The sequence below is a fragment of the Hemibagrus wyckioides genome, linkage group LG20 (assembly GCF_019097595.1).
Source record: "Hemibagrus wyckioides isolate EC202008001 linkage group LG20, SWU_Hwy_1.0, whole genome shotgun sequence".
Classification (NCBI taxonomy): domain Eukaryota; kingdom Metazoa; phylum Chordata; class Actinopteri; order Siluriformes; family Bagridae; genus Hemibagrus; species Hemibagrus wyckioides.
Window position 1 is genome coordinate 13,315,507 of NC_080729.1, and position 13,640 is coordinate 13,329,146.

General features: G+C 38.5%; 1 protein-coding gene across 1 annotated transcript in view; it reads left to right on the forward strand.

Annotated features, from left to right (window-relative positions):
- Positions 1-582: 582 nt before the first annotated feature.
- Positions 583-13,640, forward strand: part of sema6ba (sema domain, transmembrane domain (TM), and cytoplasmic domain, (semaphorin) 6Ba) — a 140,249-nt gene continuing 127,191 nt past the window's right edge. Inside the window, exons 1-2 of the mRNA XM_058372802.1 lie at positions 583-941; positions 1,111-1,400. The gene's annotated coding sequence lies outside the window, so the exon portion shown is untranslated. The remainder of the gene's footprint in view (positions 942-1,110; positions 1,401-13,640) is intronic.

The following is a 13,640-nucleotide window of genomic DNA, read 5'->3' on the forward strand; positions in this document are numbered from 1 at the left end:
TTATGAACTCATTCCTTGGAACATACGACTTCCTGTGAATCAGTTGTTACTATAGAAACAATACCATATAGGAATGAGTGCATTGATATAAACCTGGGATTGGCCTTGAATTCAGGAACCGCTGTCAATGCCTTATACGGATAAGGTTTTCTATCGTGGTGGGGTTGGTGTTCATACTTTGTATTGCCTCCATGTATATGAATTTGAACAAAATTGAATCTCAAAGGAATTGTACCCTCATGTAGCTCATGCGTTGTGATAAACTGTTGTGTACACACCTGTAATATTTGTGTAGGCTCCAGAGTTAATGCTCATGGCACTTAGTTCTCTACTGTGATAAATTGTGTTGTATAAATGATAGTCGGCATGGACAGAGACATCTGAATCTCCTGAACTTTTAGGATCATGTTCCGCATTCAAATATATCACTGGCTTAATCGTTTCTGCATTGTTTTCATGGTAGTTACTGGATAATGAGTCTGAGAATGTAAATGAGCACAAGAGGCTAGAGCTGCCCAGTTATTTTGCATAGAACTAGCTTCTAGATTTGAGTGTGTGCGCGCGCTCGCCAGTGTGTGCGTGTATGTGTGTGTGAAAGAAAGACAGAAAGAAAGAAAGCTTCATTCTTATCATTCTAGCAATCCCAAAGCAACAAACCATCGCGTTCCCGTATGTGTGTGTGTGTGTGTGTGTTTGTGTGTGTAGGTGTACATGGCTGATACGGACTCTTCCTGATGCACTGCCTGCACGGTGGTGTGTTTTATAGCTAAAATACGCACGCATTCGGAAATGCGCTTAAGGCAGCGAGCGGACTGACGCGCTGATCTGGAGAGGAGCCAAAGCACACGCCGCATCGATCCGCTTTCTGTGACGCCCGCTGTTCATAACCGGCTCGTGAGGCTACACAGAAGCTCTCTAAAGACAGAAAGCAAGAAAACAAGGTGTGTGTCTCTCTTTTTTTTTTGGTTTTGTTTTCGTGCACAATGACAGCGGCGTGCGTTTTAACCGATTTTGCGCAATTGCGCCGCGGCTTCACAACACCGTGTTTCTGACTGCTCCGGTTCCCCGCCACACCTACCGTTCTGTCTCTCTTCCGATCTGTTCGTACAGCACGTGCAGCGCGGGGGCCACAAGATCAGCTCGCGCACTGTGCAAAAGGCGGGGAAAAAGAACGGCTTCTGTGGTGTGGTGTGCAGGACAAGAAAGAGAAGGATGCCGCCGCATCGGGCTGTGTGATCTGAAGACGACGCAGGTGTCAAAAGGGAGGAAATCGGACTACTTGCGTTCAATCCTTTCAGCCCGGAGTCGCACAGCGTTGTTCGCGCGCGCTAGAGCTCCGGGGTTTTATCCCCGCCGCATCCTGTAGCAGCAGATCTAATCGGCGACATAGAAGTTAGCAGGTGAGCAAACGGGAGCCGATTTGTGCACACGGTGCTCAAAAAAAAAGTGGATGCTTGTTTATGTAAATCCGCAACATGGACGTGTAATGATGTAGCGCATTTTTTGTCCGATTGTACGCATGACTAATGTTTAAGATCCACAGTTCTCTCTGTCCTGCAGTGGTATGGAGCAAGTGCACAATGTTTCTCAGTTTATTTCTCAATATATATATATCACAGTTTTGAGGTCCTGTTGGATGTAAGCCTCAGTTCCTCAGGCAGTGGGGTGTTAACATAGATAGGTGAAATCATAGGCTACACACGGGCCCCTGTGATGATCTGGGCATTAGATCAAGGGTCTCTTAGCAGATTTCATTTTTAATCCTTTTTTTCCCTGGCATTCTGAACCACTGATAAGAGGAAGATTCATCATCTCTTTCAATCTACCAGATCACCCTTTTGGCCAGGAACTAGGAATTAGACAAAGATTGCTCCAAAATGCAGCACAGTGCCTAAATACATTAATCAGTCTTCCACTGCCTAATAAGTATACATGTCATCAAATCTTCAGATTTACACCCTATTCTGCAGCAGTGACTACTCCGTTTATGTTGAAGTCTTTTGCATTTGAGAGTTTAGCTGCTTCACCCTTACCTAAGGTGTTGTGTCAACTCGAACAGGCCTGTAATGTTGCGTTTTACGCTGACGCCCTGTCTTCAGTTCTCTTTTCATCAGCACTCAGTCTCTTTGTTCCCTCTCTCTCTCTCTCTCTCTCTCTCTCTCTGTGGCACTCTGTCGCTCCTTCTCCGGCTTGTAGGTTTCATGGGCATAAAGCTGTAAGTCAGCAAAGTTAATAAAGAGTCCACAGTGTTTCATTAAACAGCTGAGGACTGAATGAGAGAAATAAGTATAGATAGAAATCCTTTTCCTCAGTAGAAAGCCACTGATCTAGTGTAAAACAAGGGAGAGAAAAAAAACACGCATGCTGACTTATTGATGCTGTCCATCAGACTTGTTAGTCTGGAGCTGAAGCTAAGTGTAACCCTGTCACCTTACAGCCTATAAGCAGCATTCTGATTTTTAAAACCCGTCACGTAATGCCTTGTAACACGACATATTCATGGCTGCATTGCCAATTAACCAAGGCGTATAGCGTTCATTGCATACAGATACAGACTGATATCAACTACTGACACCATTGTGAATGGTAATTGCACCATTTTTTAATTGGCTTTGCACTCTCTCCCAGAGAGAGGTGAAGGCCTGATTCCTGTTATTCACTGACTGAAAGGAGTTTGGAGTGCTGTCAGGTAGAGCAGGTGAAAACCGTGTTTAATAATAGATCAGAAAGAAAAGCTGAAACGCTGAATGCTTAAAGGTTAGTTTAAAAAATTCACGCTTCGGAACGGAACTGTTAATAACTTTAGATACGTTTTCATTGGATGAGACGTGTATCTGATCTTTCAACATCGCGACTGCCTGATTTTAAATGCAGACCACATCCTTGCATGTGTATTTGGCCTGTTGTGTAATTGGTTTATTGCTAAGTGAATATGCTCTAACTTTAACTCCTTCAATTACCAGCTATTATAAATTATTTATTATTGAAAACACATTATCTGGTGACTACTAAAATGTTTCAGTAATAAATTTTTTTTTTAAAAAACCTGAAGCTTAACCAGTGGTCAAGAATTTTATTAGTTTACTTACAGGCAAATATGGAAATATTTTGTTACAGTAATGGAAACAGCCCGGCATTATTAAAAGTGGACTGGTAACATGAACCTGACAGATTTTGTCCAAATCTATCAATAAAACCAAACAGCCTATAAATAATGTCTCCTGTAAGGAGTAGAAATCACTATGCCTTTCATAAATAGCACAGAAAATGACAAAATAAAAATGTACACATTTAAATCATCTGTGTAATCTATGAATAGATGGATTATGTATTTAATAAATCTGGATTGAGGAGTCTGTGGGATTTATTTAACAATTAAAGGCATCTCTTGCTTGAAATCATTTTGAGTAGCTCTATTAAAACAAACAGGTCCAGGAACCTAGCAGTTAGCATACACCTGATCTTTTCATTTGAAACCATGAAAACAATCTATGTAAATTAGTGATTTTTAATAAGTTTGCTAAAGAAAGTACTACAATGACCAAGCAACATCATATTTACTTGAATACCAGAAGCTATGAATTAGATGAAAACATCTAACTGTAAACAATGTCCTTCAGCCATGTCAAATAGCTAGCAATTAGCATTTAGTTAGTAGCTGCTGTCTATTTATCACAGGTAGACATGAGTAAGATTTCAGTGTCTTGATCTTAGTAATTTAATTTATATAATGGTAGCCAAATCTGTCAAAATACACAATAAAAAGTATAGTTTTGTTCATTACTAGCTTTAGTTTAGTTAGCTAGCTGAACTAGCACACACACTTTAAAGCAAAATGTCTTCAGGTCACAGATCTTCTATTTTAAAATGATAGGATCATTGTTTATTTTTTTGCTGGAAGTACTGGAAAGGCAAACTCAGTTTTAATCATCAGATTTTAATTTGGTGCAGGAACATCAAATTTGAGCTAAATACCAATCTACATAATCAGAATGAACCATCAAATACAAGTTATGTAGTTATTTATACAAGACTTTTTAATAAAGTCATGTCTAAAACGTTTTTAGTCAGGTTCAGTGATTGAGCTGAATGTTTCAGTCTGCATCAAACCCAACTGTGTGTATGTGTGTTAGAAGAGACGGGGGAATAAGGAAAGTTAATGTGGTGATGGTATTTCTGTGTGTCTGGGACTGAGGGACACTGTGTGTGTCTCAACCCGGGGAAAGCGAAAGTGTGTGAGCAGTGTGTGTTTGAGGCTGAGGAAGTGCTGTGTGTATATGTGTGAGGTTGAGAATACACTGTTTGGCATGTGTGTGAGAGATGGAGTGTAGTGTGTGTGAGTGTGTGTTAGTGAGAGAGGGAGAAAGAGAAGGGCTGGCTCAGAGGCGCTGCTCATGAATGGCCTCCCTGTTATCGCCGCTCTGCACGCGGGCATCAGCACAACAGGCCGCTCATGCAGGTGCTGCCTCTACTGCACAAAAATAGCAGGTGTCTCACTGGGATAATACACACACATACACATACACACTTCTCCTTCAGCAGTCATTCTCCACCCTCTACCTCCTCCCCAGGCTCCGGTGACCATGTGTGACGTCTCGGCTGTTGTCTGCCGTTTGTTGTGCGTGACGGTGCTTCTTGTTGTTTTCACGGGCTGCCGAATGAGGGATTGCCCCGTGCCTTTGTCCACGGTGTGAGAACTGTGTGAGAATTTCATGGGAAATCCTCATGGGAGTGTTTGCTGACCATGCAGCTGACCATGTGTTAGTGTGTATCTGTGTTTTATTGTCATATTATGTGTTATGAGTGTGTGTGTGGCTGTGTGTGTCATCCCAGGATATACTTAGTTATAAACTTAGTTATGGTACCGGTTATAGTTGCCACTCTTTACTGGTTATGTCACTGGTTTTCATTGTTGTACTTACAGTTAGTGCTACTGCATATGTTACGCTTTATAACTGGTTATAAGAGGTTATTGCTGTAGTCTTAGCCTTAGACGTCATGCCCGCAAACCACTGGCTGAATGTCTGATGCATATGCCACACAAAATTGGAAACACTTCGGGAGTTTCCAAGTCGTCATCTGATTGGATGGATTCTACAGGATTTCCAGGAGCCGTGTGAGTTGCACAGCTGCAACAATGAGCGCATGTGAGTGTCACCTTAATCACGGGATTTTCCAAATGATGTGAAGTTCATGTTATAGACTCATTAATTTGCAGGACTTTATGAACGATCGATGGTTGAATGCTCTGTTTTTGTAGCAACAATGAATTTATACTTTCATACACCCAATCAAGAACAAAACAAACTGTGATTGGTTGCTTTACATCTCAGTCAGATGCCATCTTGGGTGGTTCTTGGCCAATAAAAGCTGCTATGGACTCCAGTCCTTCTGCTGTCAGTCTGGCTATGTGACACTATAGTGCCTGTGGTCACTGATAGTGTTACTGGTTATAGTTTTTATGTGTTATTAATGGTTATGTCACTGGTTATAGTTGCTATAGTCACTGGTAGTGTCACTGTTCATAGCTGTTACTCTTTATTATTGGTTACGCCACTGATAATAGTGTCACTGTTTGTGGTTGTTTATCATCATAACTTGTTATGTCACTTGTTATAGTTTTACTTCCTCCTAAAGTCGCAGGTTTTTCTTGGCATCATCACAGATAGTGTTACTGGTTACAGTTGTTAGTCTTTATAACTGCTTCTTTCATTAGTAATTACTGACTTAAATATTGCTTATGGTTGTTTGACTTTATAACAAGTTATTTCCTTCTTGTGAAAGACTTTAGCTTGCATTGTGCACATATTTAGAGGTTAATGTTCGGACAAACCAAATGTTGCAAAGATGAATAGTGAATAATGAGAGACGCAGGAAAACACTGTTATGAAGAAAACCCGGTATCTCCATATTGGTATACACAAAAAGTACTGACTACTGGCTATTAGTTTCTGGATAAAGGCGTCTACCAAATGCCGTAAATTTAAATGTTATAAAATCAGTAAATTACCGACTACCTCTAGAGCCATAATCACCTTACCTGTAGAACAGGAAAAACCCAAACATCATTAGATCTCAGTCTCATCAAGCTAGTTTACACGTCTGTTTTTTCATAAAAAGCAAATTAATGACATTTTGAAAAGTGTTGTTAATATGCAGTACATAGTCCTTCATCACACTGGTCATTCGTTTATCTTCACCAACTTCTTTATCCAGGTCAGTGGATCCAGAGTCAATTAGATGAAATTTAGCATAGCCAGTCTATCCAATGGCATGTCATGGGAGGTGCGAGGAAACCGGGGGAACTCTGTGGACACCCGCATGACCACTGTGAAGAACATGAAGAGAAACTCTAGACTGTAGGAGTGAGATAATAACTTAATCTAAGCATCACATCCAGGGACCCTGAAACTGTTAGGATTGTGATGCAATCATTACAGTGTTATAAATGCAAATTTTAGCACTTTAGTTTGAGTGTATTAAAATCATTCCTTTGGCTGACATAAGTACTTTGCAAATAAGTAAGTGGTGCTTCATAGTAGTTTTAAATGCTAATGGACCAGTATGCCAGTTGAGTAACATTTACTTGGGCACTTCTTTTTGAAATTGATATAGTCATTAGACCTCTCAGTGACATGATAGTGCCAAAGGGGTGAAAAACAACAAGTCCCGTCATCCCTAGAATGTCCCATGTCTTAATAACCCTCACCTGTGTCATGTTTCCTGCAATATGTAATTTCCTGTGTCTTATTGGCTGTGCCTCAATCAGCTCTCTCTAGCTCCCTAGGTCGTGAATTAGCATATCGTGTACACAAGCTGAGGCACTGGTTAAGACTCAGTTGGGACGCTGAGGCCTCAGTTTCCGTGACATTCTAATTTCCTCACAAAAACCCAAAGATATAAAATATTTAAGTTTTAAAAGTCATGTCAATTTCACTTCAATCTTAATCACATGTGTTTATGTCATGGTACTTCAAGCAGTATCTTAGGCTCTCTAGTGTGTGTGTTTTTTTTTAATCATTAAACTCCTAAAAGTTGTTAAACTGTATATAGAAGCCCAACTAAAGTTCTAAATCACTAACGCATGCTAGGACAGCAATAACATGCTACAATATACACTTGTCGACGAAGTCAGCTGAGAGTTCGTCTGACATTTTTTTCAAGCTGAAAGGCTTAAAAAATATGATGTCATTTCCAGTCAGGGAACGTAGTGAGCACTGAGCATTCGCCCTGCGTTTTGTGATACATTTTGGGACACTTTTCATGGAGTGAATGTTCCAGTGCACTGGCAGGATTTTGCGATTAAAAAATGGTCTCCCTTATCAGTGCCCTGACTACTGAACTACTGATTGAGACGCAGCCATTGTGAAGCTTGTTTGTTGTTGCTGTGCCCTCCATTCTCTTGCTCATAGCCTGTATATACTCACAGTAACACAATAAAAGTTTGCACCTGCAATTGCAGTCTCGATTTGTCTATATACTAAAGATTTCTTTACACCATTTATCTGACACCCAGAAGGGAAAATGTTAACGGTTAAAGATTTCTTTTAACATAAACTTTACATATATCCATTAGTATCGCTTCTTAAACTATTTATGCGGTGCCTGTGATAGCCGATGTAGCCCCAAACACTATCCAATCAATGTAGTTAGTTATTTATAGTTTCTGATGGTGATCTTTATCAATCAATGTTTTTGGTGTCAGTAGCTTGTATCAGTTTCAGTATCGGTATCAGTAACGGGATCAGCAAGCTGTCGTCTACGGAAATTCAACCCTTTTAGAGAACATAAGGGTATGCTCGTGACGGTTTCCCAGCATGCCTGATTGTCCAGCTGAGCTGTACACACACATATATATATATATATATATATATATATATATATATATATATATATATATATATATATATATATAACATGATATTACTCTAAATGCTGTGTAGGCAGTATTATAATCAACTGCAGTACATTAATGTCTGGTTCTCTGATTCCCATCTACAGTAAAAAAAAAAAAAAAAAAGGCTCAGTGAATTTACGTGATTAAAATGCATACATCAGTTCCATGTGCACCGAGTAACTTAAACACAATTAGCTTTTATACATCCAACATGATTTGCGTGTTTATTTTTAAAGCCTTGATTAAAATCAACCACCGAGCTCACAATCAACCCCACAACACTGGTGTGGTGCCACTGACACTTTTACGACTGCACTGTTCTATCAGGCATGCTTTAACTACCTGAATTTAATACTATAATTATAATTCCCATCAGCATTAACATCCTCGTGAGATTTCACAATGTAACTGATTTACGTTAATACTACATCAAACTCACTCTCACTCAGTCATTCACATCTAGTCATTAGATACTTGTTTAAATGGAGGTTCGTATAAGCAATAAAGTCACATTTTGTTAAGAATTGGGATATTTTATGTAAAGTATACTTCATGTTTCTTTTTCCTGGTAATTCAGGAAACAAATGAATTATTTTATTCATATTATTTATAAAAATTTTCACTGCAAGTCTGATCGAAAATGAATGGCTTTCCGTCTGAGACGTGTGTTTTTCCCTTTTGTTTGTTAGATAACCTTACGGAGAATTTTAGTGGTTGAAGAAAACACTTTCAGATGTTAAATGCTTATGAACAAACACTTTGGGCATCTCAGAGAGCAGAAATGGGTTTGATATTATTATTTGCATTGAAGGTTTGGGTGGAAAAACATTTTTGGAACCTTTCTATGACTATATTGCCCCTAGTAGGTTAGGAAATAACACAGGTGCTTATAAAAAACTACAGCTACTTATGAAAAACTGTTAAATTCTAAAAGCTCTGACTGTCAACCACTGTGAGTTGTGGTAGCTTAGTGGTTAAGGTGTTAGATTACTTACTGGAAGGTTATGAGTTCAAATCCCAGGTCCACCACGCTGCCACTGCTGGGCCCCTGAGCAAGGTAACTCTCAGTTGTATATATTGTAAGTTGCTCTGGCTAAGGGCGTCTACCAAATGCTGTAAATGTTGTGTAATGTACTTTCATATGAGGCATGAACTATCAGTGAGTAGTGTGACATGATGAAGAAATCCCGAACAAGGTCACCACATAACAGACACAAATTCCATTTTTTTAGCCTCTGGAGAAAAATAGTTCGATCTGACCACATATTCAGTGTAGTGTACTGCAAGGACTGATAAGCAGCTTCACATTATACACTCAAATCACAGAACTTGATTCTCCTTGTTGGTAATAAAAATCCAAATTTAAGCAGCGAAATCTAAATGTAGCCACACATACGCTTTGTACCTTCTTAATTACACACTATGCAGATTCTGTGTAATACAATTACAAACTCATTATTTCTTAGTAATGAGATAAAGACAGTAAGAAAAGAAGAGGTGTAATGAAGTTTTATTCTTAGATACTTTTACTGCACATCACTTAAGGACATTTAATATAAAGCAAGCACGTATATATAAACATCTGAATAGTGCTTTAAAAAAAATCCAAGCTTTCAGATTTTTTATTTTTTATTTTTTTGCTTCTTAGACAGAATTACCATTTCTGAGATAAGAGTTTATTTATGACATTGCCAAAAAGAATTAAGATTTTCATTCCTGTTTTTATCAAACGATCCGTACAGCATGTGCTTTACACAACCCCGAGTTATCAGTGCCACACAGCTTTCACCTACTCTCACAAGATCTACTGCAGTGCAGTCTCACCTGTAAATAAAACCTCTCGACAATCCACTGTTTACTATTCAGTCTCACAGCTCAAGGCTAAAGAAGATTGTAAGTGTAGATTAGACAAATGACAGAATGGCGAGATCCTTGTGCGGTGTTTTCGAAATCCATATGTTCGCCGGAGCACTACTTTTAAAAGGAGACCCGTAGGCTGTGGTTTGGTCATGTCTCACATCCTTCAGATCCCCATCCATTTATATGTGGGAGCTGGAAGCTGCCGGTTTCTCCCTGCTCATTTTCAGAAGCAGAGGCTTCCTGAGAAAATTGAGTAAAAAGTCATATTTCTTCACCCCAGCTGAAGTCCTGTGACTTGTAGATAACAGTTCTGCCAGGACATGGACGTGATGATGGTGTGAATTCTCCGTTCAATTCTCTGGTAGACTTGATTTCAAAGATTTCCTTTAATGAATTGTAATCAAATCATGTTCCAGTTTTTTTTTTTCCCTGAGTGTTAAATATCATGATAATATTCCATCATTTATATATATATATATATATATATATATATATATATATATATATATATATATATATATATATTTAAAAAAAATCAGTGCCTTAAGTTGTGCTAAATTTGTTCTTTTGAGAGATTCCTGAAAACTTTTCTCTTCTAGATAGTTGAAAGCTGGAAGTATCCAGAAAAACCATAAGAAATCCTTTTAGAGTGTGTATCATGTTCAGAGATCAGAGGTACAGAGGCTTATCATCGCCTTAAAGGAATGTTCAGTAGCTTTATACTTTGGGCTGAAAGTATTCCAACTATATCTGCAACTCTAACTCCTGTGGCTGAGAACCAATCCTGAAAGCCACACTGATTTAACACAAGACAACCATGCAATAATATGTAAGAAGTCACAAACAAGCTTCAGGGATGCACGCTGACATTTAAGATGGTAACTAGCAAATCAGACGCTTCACCACAGGGAAGTTGGCCACCCTGGGACAACCTGTCTGCATGTGTGGGTGTATGTGTGGATAGAAAGAAGCTAATTCCATCTCAGCAGACGTTGCCCTCGCCGATGCTGTGCGCCACAGATCAGGCCATTCCTCACTGTGACAACATTAGAAATTTACCCCCCTCCTGGGCTCCTCTGTCACTCGGTCAACTATCCTTCCTCAGTCTCTTTCTTTTGTTATCCTTTCTTCATATCAGCGATCATCAACCTCCAGACTGCAGGCCAGAAAATTACTTCGCTGGACCGAACTAAACATAAAAAAAAAAAAAAATTCTAGCAGAACAGATTGGTGTAAAAAACCTGGCTGAAGTTCAGAGACTCTTAACATCTTTTCTAAACACCTTGGCTTCTGTTGCAGATCCTCTGTGGCAGTTTAACCAATCACTGGGTTTCCGAGGCCAGAAATGAGCGCTAAACAAAAGCTTTTTTTATTAAAAAAAATACTTTGTACAACATTTTGTTTATCCTCTCTGGCCCAATGTGTTTGTCTAGAAACGTTTGAGTTTTATTTAAGATATGGCTATAATACCACTTATTTTTCTGATATCCATGTCAATACCTTGCGTGTCAGCTGTTCGATATGTTTTCCTTTAAAAACTAGTAAATTTTAATATGATTTTTTTTAGAGTTTAAGCTTTCACTCAAAAATCTTACACTTCAATCACAATAACTACTTTAATAAAGTATAAATAGGATCAAAATCAGTACTAACAATAAATAAAATAAATAAATTAATGAATAAATAAATAAATAAATAAATAGTTTTGGGAAAAAATATCTTTTCCACATTACTTTCTATTTGTTACAGGATGTGTTTCTTAAGATTTCCTTGATATCAGATCCACCATTTTTTAATCAATATCGATCCCGGATATCGGATCAGAAGCATTTCTATTTTATTCCCTCTAGATGTTCCTAGGGCAAAATATGCCGTCAGTCAGATACGAAAGAGTGGCATGGGAATGTACAGGTTGTTCACACGGCTCTGCATTCATTCATTCTTTCATTCATTCATCCTTAATCACTGCTTTATCCTGGTAGGAGTCATGGAGGTTTAAACGACTGATCTCTTTATATTTTATGAACCAAGTAAATTTATCAGAAAAATATCTCCGGCAGGCAGAAGCAAACATGATAACTGTAGGATTGTGGGGGATTAGTTAAACTTTGTGTGTGATGTTGCATGTCATACCTAATCCTCTAGTTTACTGCTTGGTGCTATGAAGGTAATATGAAATGCCAGGATGAAAAACCAAAATAAAATCACATTATCGTCTTATTTATAGCAATGAACTAAACCTGATACTAAACCACAGATTGTTTTTTATTTAATATAGCTAATAATAATAATAATAATAATAATAATGTTATTACACCTGGTTATATTGAGCTGGGAAATATAATCATCTGACTAATTCGATCAGATCCAGATACACGGATAATCAGTACTTAATTGATTAAATGAACTACATCTTGGTTCATTATGCTGACTGCTGTTTGTTGTGGCTGCAATTACCGGTCAGTGTATGACCACTACAACATTGCGTGTTCTCCTCTACATGTATTTATTTTTTTATTTATTACTAATGCTTATGCACTGTAATTATTTTTTCTGTGAACCTGTTTTTTTTTCTTTTTTCTGCTTGTTAAGTGTTAAAAGCGTACCGAAAATACGGTGGCTGTGGAGAGGGCACTGTGACCCTATTACATTACGCTGGAAACAGAACATCTCTGCTTGCTTCACGTTCACCTTCCTCTTATCGATTTGCAAACACACGGCGTGTGGCTGCCGGCGACTGGGCAGAATGATTATGTGCTGTGGAATGGAACCAAGTGATATCATCACCGGGAGACGAGATATCCCCGTTCTCGACACGGCTAACGTCGCTATATTTATGAAAAACAGGAGAGGTGACAGTTGGTTTTACATTAATAGATAAAAAGAAAATACCTCCAGACAGTCGTAGAAAAAAAAAACCTAAACTGAAAAATGAGATTCCTAAAACCATTAAGCTATTACACAACAGCCATCGAGGTGTTTCCCTAAAACCTCTGTAACAATCTGTAATCGTTTTGTAGATACAAAGTGATGTGTTGAAAAGAGATTTCTTTGCTGCTCAGGATAGAAAGCTGTCGCACCGTTTTACATCTACGCTCATGATTCTTTCAGGAGAACGCCACATGCACAATACACAGTGGAGATGAAGAAATGGTTGCTGGCACATGGATCATCAGTTAATAAGCTGGCTTTGGCTGATTTTTTATGGTTTTTGCCTCATTTTCATACAATTTCACCGCTAGTTCTCGGCCAAATTGATCAAGGCTAGATCTCCTCAGCGGCACAATCCTGAAGTTAATTTCAATCTAATTTGATTTCAATTAAATCTAGATTTAGTCTCAGACTTCTGATGAAACTACAAATGTTTAGTAAATTAAGTATGGTTAGTTTTACTCTAGGTTTAGCAACAAAGACAGAAATATATAACTTCCTAAATTTGTTAAATGATCATTTGTCCTGTTTTTGATACGTTTTTTGGTATCAAAGTTGCCTGAAATGACCAAGCTAGCAAAAATATACAGTACTCTAATGTACAATGCACGCTTAATGCACTTTATACACTTAAATAATAAAATTACTTCCTTAGAAATGACTTAATATCAACTAGTGTCTCAAATGTCAATAGTTTTCACATGTTTTTGCCTGGACATCATACTCATATGTGGGTTTTTATCGAACTGTTTCCACAACTGTTGCACCAAACTTGTTCGAGCATGACAGTGAAGACATGATGGCATGGTGGAAGAACTTGCACAGATCCCTGACCTCAGCCCCACTAAACACCTTTGGGATCAGTAATTCTCTCATGGCAGTGGGGATTTGCCCATTCATCCATGAGAGCTCCAAAATCTAATGGAAAGCCTTCCAAGAAGAGTGGGGCTTA